General features: G+C 35.1%; 1 protein-coding gene across 3 annotated transcripts in view; it reads right to left on the minus strand.

Annotated features, from left to right (window-relative positions):
- Positions 1-12,877, minus strand: part of INPP4B (inositol polyphosphate-4-phosphatase type II B) — a 767,278-nt gene that overhangs the window by 517,160 nt on the left and 237,241 nt on the right. For all 3 annotated transcript variants that reach the window (XM_031943193.1, XM_031943195.1, XM_031943194.1), the window contains exon 2: positions 7,488-7,567. The gene's annotated coding sequence lies outside the window, so the exon portion shown is untranslated. The remainder of the gene's footprint in view (positions 1-7,487; positions 7,568-12,877) is intronic.

Raw genomic sequence — 12,877 nt, forward strand, 5'->3', positions numbered from 1 at the left:
TATAATTGTTGGCACAAGCTATTTTAGTTACCCTCCCTCTCACCTCCAAACTGATCATTATCATGACTTATTTTCTCCTCCTTCCTTCTGGATCTCCTTCCTGTCAAAGAGAACATAACTGTCTTGGGTTCAGATGCTGTATCCTTCTGTGACCTGCTGCATAATGAATGTATAGTCACTCCTGAATCAGTAAATTGGTCCTTGGCCCAATATCCTCCCTCATAATTTTAAGCCTTTTTCCAGTCCTCCCTGAAATCTTGATGCATCTCCTTTTCTGTACATTATATCATAGCCTTGCTGGGCACTTTTCCTTCACTGTTTTCCTTGAAATTGTACCATCATCTAAAATCACAAATTTCAAATGTATATGTAGATACGAAGGGTGACCTAGTAGAGAAAGAAAATTTTGGTCTATCATATCTACCAAATAGATTCAGAAGAAAGAACGATGTGAACCCCATCCTGAAGTTTTTAACTTTTGTTATCTTAGCCAAAATGCTAAACAAGTCAAGGGCTGCAATGATTCAGACTTTGTTTAAATCTGGCTTAGATTAAAAGGAAACCAAGTCATATGAAATATTCACTGGCTTAATTGTAAGCCATAAAGACTGTTTTCCCCACTTTTGTTCTCTGGCTTTTGCCTTTTAGAAGGTGGGGTTATGTTGGAGGAGAGATGCAAGATTGTACACTTTGAACTAGGAAACAGCATTAGGAAGAAGAGGAAAATGGAACAACTCTGGTTGTTATCAAAACAAAAGGACAGAAACACTTAAATATGAACTTGAGGGTGAATAATGCCTTCATGAAAGTAACCTTTGCCTAGAGATAGGGGCTCTGGTGAGGTGAGGTGTAATTTAGTGGATGCAAGTCAGCTAGATCCCCTTCACCCATAGGAGAAAGAAGAGTATGCAAATAGAGACAGGTAAAGTGGCTGATAAATATGTATGAAAATAGCTCTTGCTTATCAAAGAATTCTACTAACCCCTCTTTTCAGTCTCATCTGACTCACATGATTGGTATATTCAAGTCCAGAGGGAGTCTACTTTAGATTTATGTGCACAATTCCTTTTATCAATCTCAGGAAAAGTATGTAGCTCCTAACACCCAAGAATCATCTAGGTTTGAGCTTCTATTGTCTGGATAGAGTAGAACTTCTGGAAGTATTATGAATTATAGCTTCGTTTTCTGCTATGACACAAAAGAAAGGGACCCAAAGTCAAATCAAATAGATGGGCCTGTTTTCCAGTGTTCTCCCTCTGTGAGAATGGCCATGTAGTTCAGATGTTATCCAATAAAGTTGGTACTTGTAAACAAGTAGGGATGAATCTTGTTCATTGTTCTGCGACATTTCACAGCTAAGGAAGGATTAAGGCAGGACACCTTGGAGAAACATAACTGAGGAGTATTTGAGGAAGAATAGGAAAATGTCATGGGGGTGGGAAGAGAAAAGAATTGATTTAAAGAATATAGCATCCTGGTTTATATGCTAAGACTGAGTTAGGCTGTTAAGTGGACAGTTAGCCCATATGTTATGACTTTTAGATAGATAATTCCAAATTTGCTCTAAGTTCTTTCTTGACTTCCAAACTGGGATACTAAGAAAGCAATGTCTCATTTCCAAGTCACTAAACTTGCTATTTTATGAGCACTAGTAGTTAACGGTCAGTAGGTGGCTCTCTGTTGCATCACAGAAACAATCATCAGGCAACTGGGCCAGCTGATCAATATGTGGCTACCTTTATGATCCACATCTGCTCTGTACAGGATCAGTGCTGCTATATGTTGGACCTGCTAATTTAAGAATCCATTATATTGTTTTATGGAAGATAGGATACTTTGTCTTCTTCTAAAGGTTCAGACAGTTTGTATAGCTGATTTTCTTCTTTTACTTTTTAAAATCACATTCTTCTTTTTTCCCTCCATGGTCAAATTAATCCTGAGTTAGCTGAGTTAGGCTTTATATCCAAGTCTTCTGACCACAAAACCAGTTTTCTTTACAACCAATTCTATGAATGCTAAATAATAACCACATACTTAGAAGAATAAATTAGAAGTAACCTAAAGAACACAAGAAAGACTTCTTTCTGATTGATGTGTCTAAATTGTGAAAAAGCCATTGCTCAGAAAGAATGAACAAATATAGCTGTCATGGGGGCCTCTCCCACTTGAGTTTTTAGCTTTTTAAGTTGTTAAGAAACTGGATGAAATCACTTTCTTCTAATAGCTAGCCTTTATAGCACTCTTCTGATTCTCCTTCACCATCATGGAATATTTTTCTTATGGGTTTTCTTTTCTGAACTGCTTCTTTTTGGTCTATCTAGGTATCCTTATTCTTCTCTAATAAATCAGATATTTCTTTCACTTTTTCCTCCTTAGGGAGATTGTCAAGTGGTAAAATAGTTAAAGTCCTAGACCTGGAATCAGGAACACCAAAGTTTGAATATGGCTTCAGAACCACTGAGTGACTCTGAGCAAGTTACTTAATTTCTGTTTCCTCATCTGTAAAATGGAGATAACAATAATCCTTATTTCCTAAGGTTGTTGAATGAATTATCTGTTGAAAAGAACTTTATAAACCTTAAAACATTATACAAATTAGAGCTATTATTAATATCATTTTCCATCACAGAGGTAAACTTGCATTTATAACACACATAAGTGATCTACAAAACCGCACTCAAGCAAGACTGTTGGAAGATTAGAATGAATTATATAGAAATTAACAACTTGATGAAAAACAAGAATTACCAAAAACAAAGCCAAAAGAATGAAACAATACAGGATAACATAATTTATCTCATCTATAAAACAACTGGCCAATAAAACAGATAAAGGATAAATAATCTAAGAAATCATTGAATCATTGAAAAGTATGATTTATTCATAATTAATAACTGATTCAGTAAGGGCAGCTAGGTGGTGCAGTTGAAAATTATCTAACCCAAAGTCAGGAAGACTCATCTTCACAAGTTCAAATCCTTCATTAGATACTTACTAGTTGTGTGATCCTGAGCGACTCACTTAACCAGTTAACCAACTGAGTTTACCTCACTATTCTAAAGTGTAAAAAGAGTTGCAGAAGGAAATGGCAAACCACCCCAGTATCTTTGCCAAGAAAACTCCAAAAGAGGCCACAGAGAATCAGACATGACTTAAATGAATGAGCAACTGATTCAAGTAGAAAGACAGCCATAGAATGTAATTCATAGTTTATTAGACTATATGTCTTAGTTTCAAAAGTTCACTCCATTCCTTTGTCTTTTACCCTATCAATCACCATACCATATCCACTATTTTCCAAAATTCCTTAAAAACTACTTTTAAACCTTTGGGGCAACTCCCCTCTCTGAATCCTGTCTCCTATGCTGCTAGATATTAGTAATTAACATTGATTTAAAACAAGTATATAAGACCAATCCTCAGCATCCATCCCTCCCACTCTTAAGTGATATTCTTAAACATAGTCTTTGATTTTTCTTTTCCTATTCCTGTCAATACTCTTATGCTTAAGAATTTGCTCCCAAAATGGAGAAAAGGTAGCACAATTCCAAATCCACACTGGTGTCTTAGGATTATGTTGGCTCCGACTCTCTTGGTTTCTGACACATGACAATGAAAATATAGAGCCCTACATAAATCATAAAACTTATAGTAGACTTTGGAATCTGGTCTAGACAAAGTACTTTATCCTAGAAAAAGTACTAGATGTACATATTCAAAAAGGATCAAAATTACATAACTATGATAGAATCGAGTGTGTTTGACTGTGGTAAACCAATACTTGGTTTGCTTAGAACGCTCTGCCACAAGTCAGACATATATAATCCCTATTAACATTTGGAGTAGCTTCTCTAATTTTGCATATCTCACATTTCTTTTGGCTTAATTCAATTCTGCTTAACTCATAGAGCATATCATCTTCTCTGCTGAAGGCACACCACGCTGGGCAGTCCTGTGCCAGTGTCTCCCATGTCACATAGTCCACTTTAAAGTTGAGAGAACTTTTTTCTGACCACTTTATGAGTGCTTGCCTTGGGTGAGCGTTCTCTCTCTCTCTCTCTCTCTCTCTCTCTCTCTCTCTCTCTCTATATATATATATATATATATATATATATATATATATATACATATATATATATATGTATGTATTGGCAAGTGTACATTTGGCATTTAAACAATGTGGTCAGCCTAATGGAGTTCTACTCTCTGCAGTAAAGTTGGAATGCTTGGAAGTTTAGTTCACAAAAGATTACCAGATACAAACCCAGGAGACCCAAGTTCTAACTAACTAGTAATGGGATACTTGTGAGGATCAGTTCAAGGACTAGGATGTTTAGAACATGAAGACCATCTTCAAACACTTGAAATTATCAGAGTAGATGCATTGGGCTTGCTCTACTTTTAACCAAAGTTCCTAGTTTCACAATGAGCCAGAGTTGTAAAGAGGTAAATTTAAGCTTGATAAAAAGCAAAACAACTTAATAGCTTAAGCAATTCCAAAGTGGGTCTAATGAAGACTGTCTAGGGACTCAGTGGGTTTCCCCTTTTTAAGCAAATGCCAAATGAGCTTGTCAGATATCATGCTGGGTTTTCAAGCATCAGTTAGATTAGATGGCTTCCCAGGCTCTTTGCAACTCTGAGATTCTGTGATTTTAATTTGATGAAATAATTTGAGCCTCAGTTTCTTCATTTGTAACAAAGAATAGGACTAAATTATCTTTCATGTCATTTTTACTCTCAAAAGTCTATGGTTCAGTGGAGAGGCATTTATTGGATTTATTTTCTGACTTCTCCAAAATCATGAGAAATCTTAGATTATTAATTTGAGCAAGAATTTCAAGTCAGGATGTGTGATGACTGCATTAGCACCCTGGATACCTTAGAATCAGCCAGAGTCAGGATAAGCAAAAGTCCTTGGTCTTTATTCTTGGTCTTTAGAGGTAGGATTGAATGGGATGGAAGCAGAATCTCCGGGACCTTCCTTCTTTGTCTCCGCCCAGAAGTGACTCTGGCTTGTCTTATTCCACCCCCTAGTCCCTCCTACAATTCTCTGTATTCACCAATTATCGAGCCAGCACAGAATAGTGGGAAGAGCCATTTTCCAAGCATATGCTTATAGAGTATTGTTCAATCGGTAATTGGCCTTTAGTGGTTGGTTGTCCAACCTCAGTGCATGAACTCATGCATTTCAGCCCTCTACAAGGATGGAGTAAAGAATTATTTATATAAAACTTCAAGTAACAAGTACTTTTTCCACAACCTTTCCATTTGGCAAGCTAACTTTATATATATATATATATATATATATATATATATATATATATATATATGGATGTAGGTATGTGTTTACTTCAAATGAGTATTATTTTATTTTAATTTTTATTGTAGCCTTTTATTTTCCCAAATACCTGCAAAGATAGTTTTCAACATTCACCTTTGTAAAACCTTGTATTTCAAATTTTTTCCTCTTCCTTCCCTAGACAGCAAGCAATTCAATATAGGTTAAACATGCAAATCCTATAAACATATTTTCATATTTGTCACAATGTGCAAGAAAAATAAGATCAAAAGGGTAAAAAAAGTGAGAAAAAAATAAGCAAACAAGCAACAACCGGGTTAAAATACTATGCTTTGATTCGCAGTCTCTATAGTTCTCTCTTTGGATGCAGATAGCTCTTTCCATCATAAATTTATTGAAATCGATAGGCTAATTTAAGAAAAATAACTCCACCATTGTAATTTTATTGAAAATAAACTTTAATGCTAATTTAGATTGTTTTTACATGCAAAGGACAATGAAAAATCGGTGAAATTAATCATATAATTCACAATCCACCTCCCCTCATAATCTTCCATCAGGAACATCTAAACAATTGAGACAAAAGCAGACTTTTTTTCCTTTTTCATCTTGAGATATTTAATTTAGTACTTCAGTACATTAATATAAACAAAATCCAAATAAAACAAAAAAGACTGGGCTTCATGTGCTTGTATGGTGTGATTTTAAAAGACTAGAAAGTGCCAGTTTCTCTGTCCCTTTTCCATTTTACCTCAGTGAAATTTACTATCAATTTTTTTATTTATACATTTAAATTTCATTTAAATTTAAATAATTAAAGGTCAAAAACAAACTAGAGCTTGATCATTTTACCTATGTCTTTTATGGAAAACATAAACGTCTTTTGGAAAGACTACACATTAATCAATCATTAGTCAATTATTCCTTAGTATGACTGAAGAATCTGATGAGTATGAAAGGGAAGAAAACCAAAGAATACAAGGAATACAAGGTAGAATACCCAGGGAGCAAAAACCCCTAGAACATGATGACTAGAATCCACACAGAAATGAAGTGCCAAGATCAACTTCTCACATATACACCATATATATTTTAAATCACTGTACTTGGTAATTAGGTTCTCTTTGTACTACATAGAGTCCATAGGATGAAGTACTTTGGATACCAAGTGGTCCACATCCCCAACCCTCCCCTCATCACCTCTATCACTAATCATATGAAAATAATATAGAATTGTTGACACATGGAATATAAAGGATTAAAAAAGCCATGAGTTTTACACAGCAATAACAAGATTATATGATGATCAATTCTATTGGACTTGACTCTTTTCAACAAGTTGATCCAGGCCAGTCCAATGGTCTTGTGAAGGAGAGAGCTATCTGTACCTAGAGAGAGAATGTGAGGGCTGAGTGTGAAGCCCAACATAGTATTTTCACTTTTTTGTTGTTGTTTCCTTGCTTTTTGTTTTCTTTCTCATTTTTTTCTTTTTGATCTGATTTTTCTTATGCAACATGATAATTGTGGAAATATGTATTGAAGAATTGTACATGTTTAACAAATATTAAATTACTTGCTGTCTAAGAGAGGAAGTGGGGGAAGGGAGGGAAACATTTTGCAAAACAAGGTTTTACAAGGATGAATGTTGAAAACTGTGTATATATTTTGAAAATAAAAAAGCTTTATTAAAAAAAGAAAAGCTAAGCCATGAGTTTGAAGAGAAGAGGCATTGGGGATTTGCTCTGACCATCACCTTCCCATATTTGAATCATTATTTGTTTCCTTCATGCCTTACAGAAGTGTTAGAATTATGTGTGAGCCTTCTAAATGTGACAACTTTTAAATTTATTAGTGGCCAGGGAAAAGCCCTAGTTTCCCTGCCCCTGGTTTTTTGCTATATAGCTATCACCAAATAAGTCCTGTCAATAAACTTGGGATTGATAAAAGGTACTATAATATAATGATTTTGTGATACAGCTTTATATGCCCAGGTTTCCATGCACATAATTTTCATTCAGTTACAGAAAAGTCAACAAGTACTACCTAGCAACAATTCTAATGTCTCCTAGACACAATAAATGCATGCTACAATAAAAGCAAATACTGGAAATGTTATTTTTCTCCCCCTAGTATCAAGATATAAACATAAATTGAGAAATAAAATGAATAGATATTAATCCTTACTTACTGAGAATTACAGGTGCTTTCTTCTTGTACTCCTCTATACAACACTGTTATAAGGATGAATATTTCACTGGTTTCAGAGTCCTATAAAGAACAAGAGAACAATCTGTTAGAATGGGATACTAATTTGTATGTCTTCCCATAAAATGTCCCCAGCTAAAACCATTGGGATACTGATAATGTACATCATTAGAAAAGCAATGAAATATATTTTTCATTTTTGACTTTGTATTCTAGTACATGGCATTTAGGAGGTCCTTAATAAAAATCCATGCTAGTTGAGCATTGATGATAAACCTGAATTCAATGGGATTGGGGAACTGTATAATTAAGATTTCAGATAATTTGGTTACAGTGCACTGACCAATCCCACAGAAAATTCACTATCACTAATAATTCAAATGACAGAGAAAGCTGACAAATCTGTTGAGTTTGGACATTCTGAGCTGCAATAGGATATATCTATTAGATATCCATATTAAGTTTAGCAACAATAAAATGAATCCTGTAAAGTGGGGTGGCCAATAGATTACCCAAGGAGGGAAAGGCAAAAGGGAAAAGAAAAGGAAAGGTGAAAAGGAATGGGAAGGGGAAAAGGATAAGGAATGGAAAGGGGAAAAGGGAAAGGAATAGGAAGGAAGAGGAATTCGCTATTCAATCATCTCAACAAAAGCTCTACCTACCCAATTTTACTTTCCTACTTATTTATGAGAAAAGATAATCCAAAAATATAAATTGCTATATAAACTAATAACAATCTTTAATTTGTAGTATTTGAAAAAGAATTGTTCTATAAATATAAGAATTAAAAGGCTTGGATGATGTTTAATGATAGAGAGACAGAACAGTAAAATGGATAGATCATTAGATCTGCAAGTAGAGCAATGGAATTAAAATATCCAGGTTTTTCCAATTAATGTGTGACCTCCGGCAAGCCTCTCAGTCCAATTTCTCATTTATGAAATGTTAGCGAACGGGCTAAATGACCTCTGAAACCCCTTCTAGCTCTAAATCTAAGACCCTAATGCATTTTGTCCCTCAATTTGAATGATTCCATCTATAGAAACATGCCTATTTAATAGAATTAATTGGTTTGACAAAACATGATATTAGGTGAAATGTTACAGAAGTCAGAACCCTAGAAGCAAGGCTATCAATGGCCAGTTGGTCAATGGCACAGCTTCTTGCTTTGGCAAGGATGAAGCATAATTTTGCTTATACTAGCATGTTACCATGAAATGACATTGGTAGAAGTAATAATAGCTGTATTTTGTAATAACCTTATTTTCCTATTTTACTTTATGTTCATCTTCTAAATTAATTCAAATCATCCTAGGAATAGTTTGAATGTAAATTACACATCAACCTACACATACATACATACATATATATGTATTATATAAAATTACATGTATTTATACATATATTATAAGTGTAAATGTATATGTACGCATGCATAAAACATAGCCAGACTTCATGATTTCATTGTTTTAGGGAAACTTGCAGTAACAAAATTCTCTTTAACAGTTAATTGGCAATTATCTGGGACAGTGAGTGTTTAAGTGATTTATCCCAAATCATATAGCATTTGTCACAGACAGAACTTGACCCAAGGTTTTTATGACTCTTTCTCCCTCTAAGATATAGATCTATATATTGGGTGTGTGCATGTGATATACAATAATCTTTAAAATTAAGTCATAGTCAATATATGAAACAAGTCCTTGCAGGAATTCATATTAATCAAATATTGAATCTAAACCAGACAATATAACAAATAAGGCATAAGACAAGGATTTCATTCATCTGGGATTTTCTGTGAAACCTTTGCCCAGATTATATGAAAGAATTCCTTTCAGCAATTAATACTAATCATTTCTTGAAGTTTAAACTATGCAAGTCTAAAAAAAATCTTGTTATGAGAGTCACTACTCTCTGAGAAGGATGTGGGACAAAGAACTTGTTCTCCGGGCTTTGCCATTAAGTCTTTGTTCAGTTTGAGAGGTTTTTCCCTCTCACCGAGTCTCTGTACCGTATGGTTCTTGTCCCTTCTCAGGAAGAGCCATTTAGCAGAAACCCCGATAGTGCAGGTACATCTCAAACATCAGCATGCCTGGAGTCAGTATTAACACCAGGTCTTCTCTTGACATTTGCAAATGCTTTTATACTCTGTGATTTAACCAGGATGTTTGCTTTTCATAAATAAAAAATCTAGTCATGAATTTTCTACAATGAGTGATCCAAGAATCTTTTAAAAAACTGACTTGTTGAAACGTGATCCTGATGCAAAACAATACCTGAATCTTGGTCATCATCCTACATATGTTCTCTTCTCAGCCTTTCAGCTGCCCCAGTTGATGTCTATTAAAAGTGTAGATTGGCAGGAGAGAGGGGTTTGGATCTCTGAATTAACCTGGAATGGAAGCTAAGCTCTTCCTCAAACTAATTGTCCTGTTTCTGCTTCTTAGATCTCCAGGTAAGAAGCTGGAAGCTTGTGACCCAGTTCTTCCTGAACTGCTGTTACTTTCTGTAACATCTCAAAATGATAGTCTGAATTCCACTGGGGAGATGAATGAATTAACCCTTATGGTTTGCTGTTGTGAGTTGCTGTTAGATTTTTTGGCATTCCCTCACAGAGTCCACTGGCCCTTCTGGATCCTCCTTGACTCTTTCTACTGTAACAAAATGATCTTTTTGAGCTTTGTATTTTATTTTAGATGCTTACAAAGAAAACGAAAGAAGATGGGAGATAATGGTCCAGGAGCTGTCCATACCCTCAAATAAGAGAGAGTGCCAATCTTTTTGTTCCTGTCAGCTTCTCCAGGATCTCCCTGGAACTCCTAAACAGATTTGCAATTGTGTAGTCAGAGGGTGTTCTGTTGTAGCCCATTGCTTATTCCTGAGGGAAACAGGGATGTGGTAGAGAAGAAAGAGCACTGGCTCTGGGAGAGGGAGACCTGGGCTACCATATGCTCGCCTTCCTTCCTTATCTATGTCACTTACCTACCTATAAAAAAGACTCCTGGAACTCTAAGACCCTTCCTGCCTTCAATCTGTGATCCTATCCATCAAGACTACGAGAATGCAGACTTACAGGCCAACCATTTCCTCAAATACTAAACAATTAGCAATAAAATAATGTTTTACAGAGAATTCTTTTTATGGAAGAAGGACTGATAACATATGCTCTAAAAACTTTTCAGGTTCAAGTCATCTCTAACAAATATAATACTCTGAGCTCCCAAGCACAAGAACCAGGTAAGTGCTTCATAAGATCCAAAGGTCTTTTCAGAAGAAAATACTGGTTCTACCCGCAGACAGCCTGAGTGCTCACACCCATGGGAAAGTCAAGAGATTGCCTTACTGTGTAGGCAGGATCAGGATCACAAGCTGGTTTAGGCTTTGTTCTCCTCCCAGTTGTAATCTAAAGCAAACAGCTCCGACTTCAGCCCAAACCACAGAAAATAGGCCTCTACAGCCTGTTGAAGAATCTGATCATAAATCTTCTATCATTTAGCCTTCCTGAAGACATCAGAAATTCCACCAGGGTAATCTAATGAAGTTTTTAACCAGTTGGTCTTGTATATTAGTCTCTAAGGTTTACTCTTGCCTCATTAGAATGTCAGGAAACAATGAGCACTGATTCCATTTCCCTGTCTTCTTGAAGGAATGCCTTCATTGAATGATGATTCTATGTTATAGAGGATCAAGACAAGGTAACATTACAGAGATTCACTATAATCACCATTTATTTGAATAATCTATTTTTTTTGAAAGAAGAGTAGTAGTTGAAGCTACTATTAGTCATATTACCCAATATTTCTTATATGTGGATCTAGTTCAGTTCCAGAAATATTTATCTATCATTCTATCTATCATTCAATATCTATCATTCAAAGATTCTAAAATAAAAAGATAAAAATGAAACAATTCTTACTCTCAAGGAGTTTACATTCCATGAGAGGAAGAGAAAAGGAATAATAAATAAGTATTCAAGTTTGTGTGTGTGTGTGTGTGTGTGTGTGTGTGTATGTGTGTGTGTGTAGAGGGAAACATGCAAAACAGCTCCATAAAAGTCATGTTTTAAAAGAAAACAAAGGGGTAGCTTGTTAATGCAGTGGATAGAGCACCAGCCCTGAAGGAGGACCTGAGTTCAAATCTGGCCTCAGACACTTAACACTTCCAACTATGTGACCCTGGGTAAATCACTTAACCCCAATTGCCTCAGCAAAAACAAAAACAAAACCACACACCAAAAAAATTTAAATGAAAAATCATATGCTTCAATCTACATTTAGTCTCTATTACCACTTTCTCTAGAAGTGGATAGCATCTTTTATATCACGAGTCCTGTGGAACTGTTTTGCATTTTTGTATTGCTGAGAGGAGCTAACTCACTCACAATTGCTCATCATACAATATTGTTGCTACTGCGTACAATGATCTCATGGTTCTTCTATCAGTTCATATACGTCTTTCCAAATTTTTTTGAATTCATTTAGAAGAGCATTCTCCACAGAAGGCAACATTTGTTCAAAGCCATGAAAGCAGAAGAATATCATATATGAGAAATCACTAAGAACCAGGAAAAAGAAATAAGTACAGTTGATATACACACACACACACACACACACACACACACACACACACACATATATATATATGCATTTATCAAGTGCTTAAGGTACATTTTCAAAACAAGAAAAAAAATCAAAAATAGGTAAGAAAGAATAGGAAAATTTAAAGAAATATGGCACACAGCATCTCATCCCCTGACCTTGGGGATTTTCCCATGGCTAGAACTTTCTCTCCCTTTATCTCTGCTTTGTAGCTTCCCTAACTTCCTTCAACTTGTCTCAGCTTAAGTCCCATCTTCTGTAAGAAGCTTTTCCTTGTTCTTAGGACATACTCTAAGTATTAGGATATATTTCCAATTTATTGTGTATATATATATATATATGTATGTATATATATATAATATCATATATATGTGAATGAGTGTAGGGAGGTATAGTGTGGGTGTTGTGTGTATGTGTGTACATGAAGATATATGTATGTGTGTGCATAATAAACAAACATATATGTATATATAATCCCTACATACTTTTTCTGTATTGTTTTCTCTATTAAACTGTGAACTCTTTGAGAGCTTGGACTGTGTTTTGTCTTTCTTGAATAACTTTGCCTAACACATAGTAGCCACTTAATAAATGTTGGTGAACTGGGCTGGATTTGGCAGCCCAAACATAATGTAACAATAGAGCCTTTCAATGTAGGTTTATAATACTTCTCAAAATATTCTAAAGTCAATAAAGGAAGATCATTTAAAATATATGAGAGGAATCCAGAAAGAGAATCTATGGAAGTCCTAATTAATGATTTGGCAGTGAGTAC

This window comes from Sarcophilus harrisii, chromosome 6 (genome assembly GCF_902635505.1).
Source record: "Sarcophilus harrisii chromosome 6, mSarHar1.11, whole genome shotgun sequence".
Classification (NCBI taxonomy): domain Eukaryota; kingdom Metazoa; phylum Chordata; class Mammalia; order Dasyuromorphia; family Dasyuridae; genus Sarcophilus; species Sarcophilus harrisii.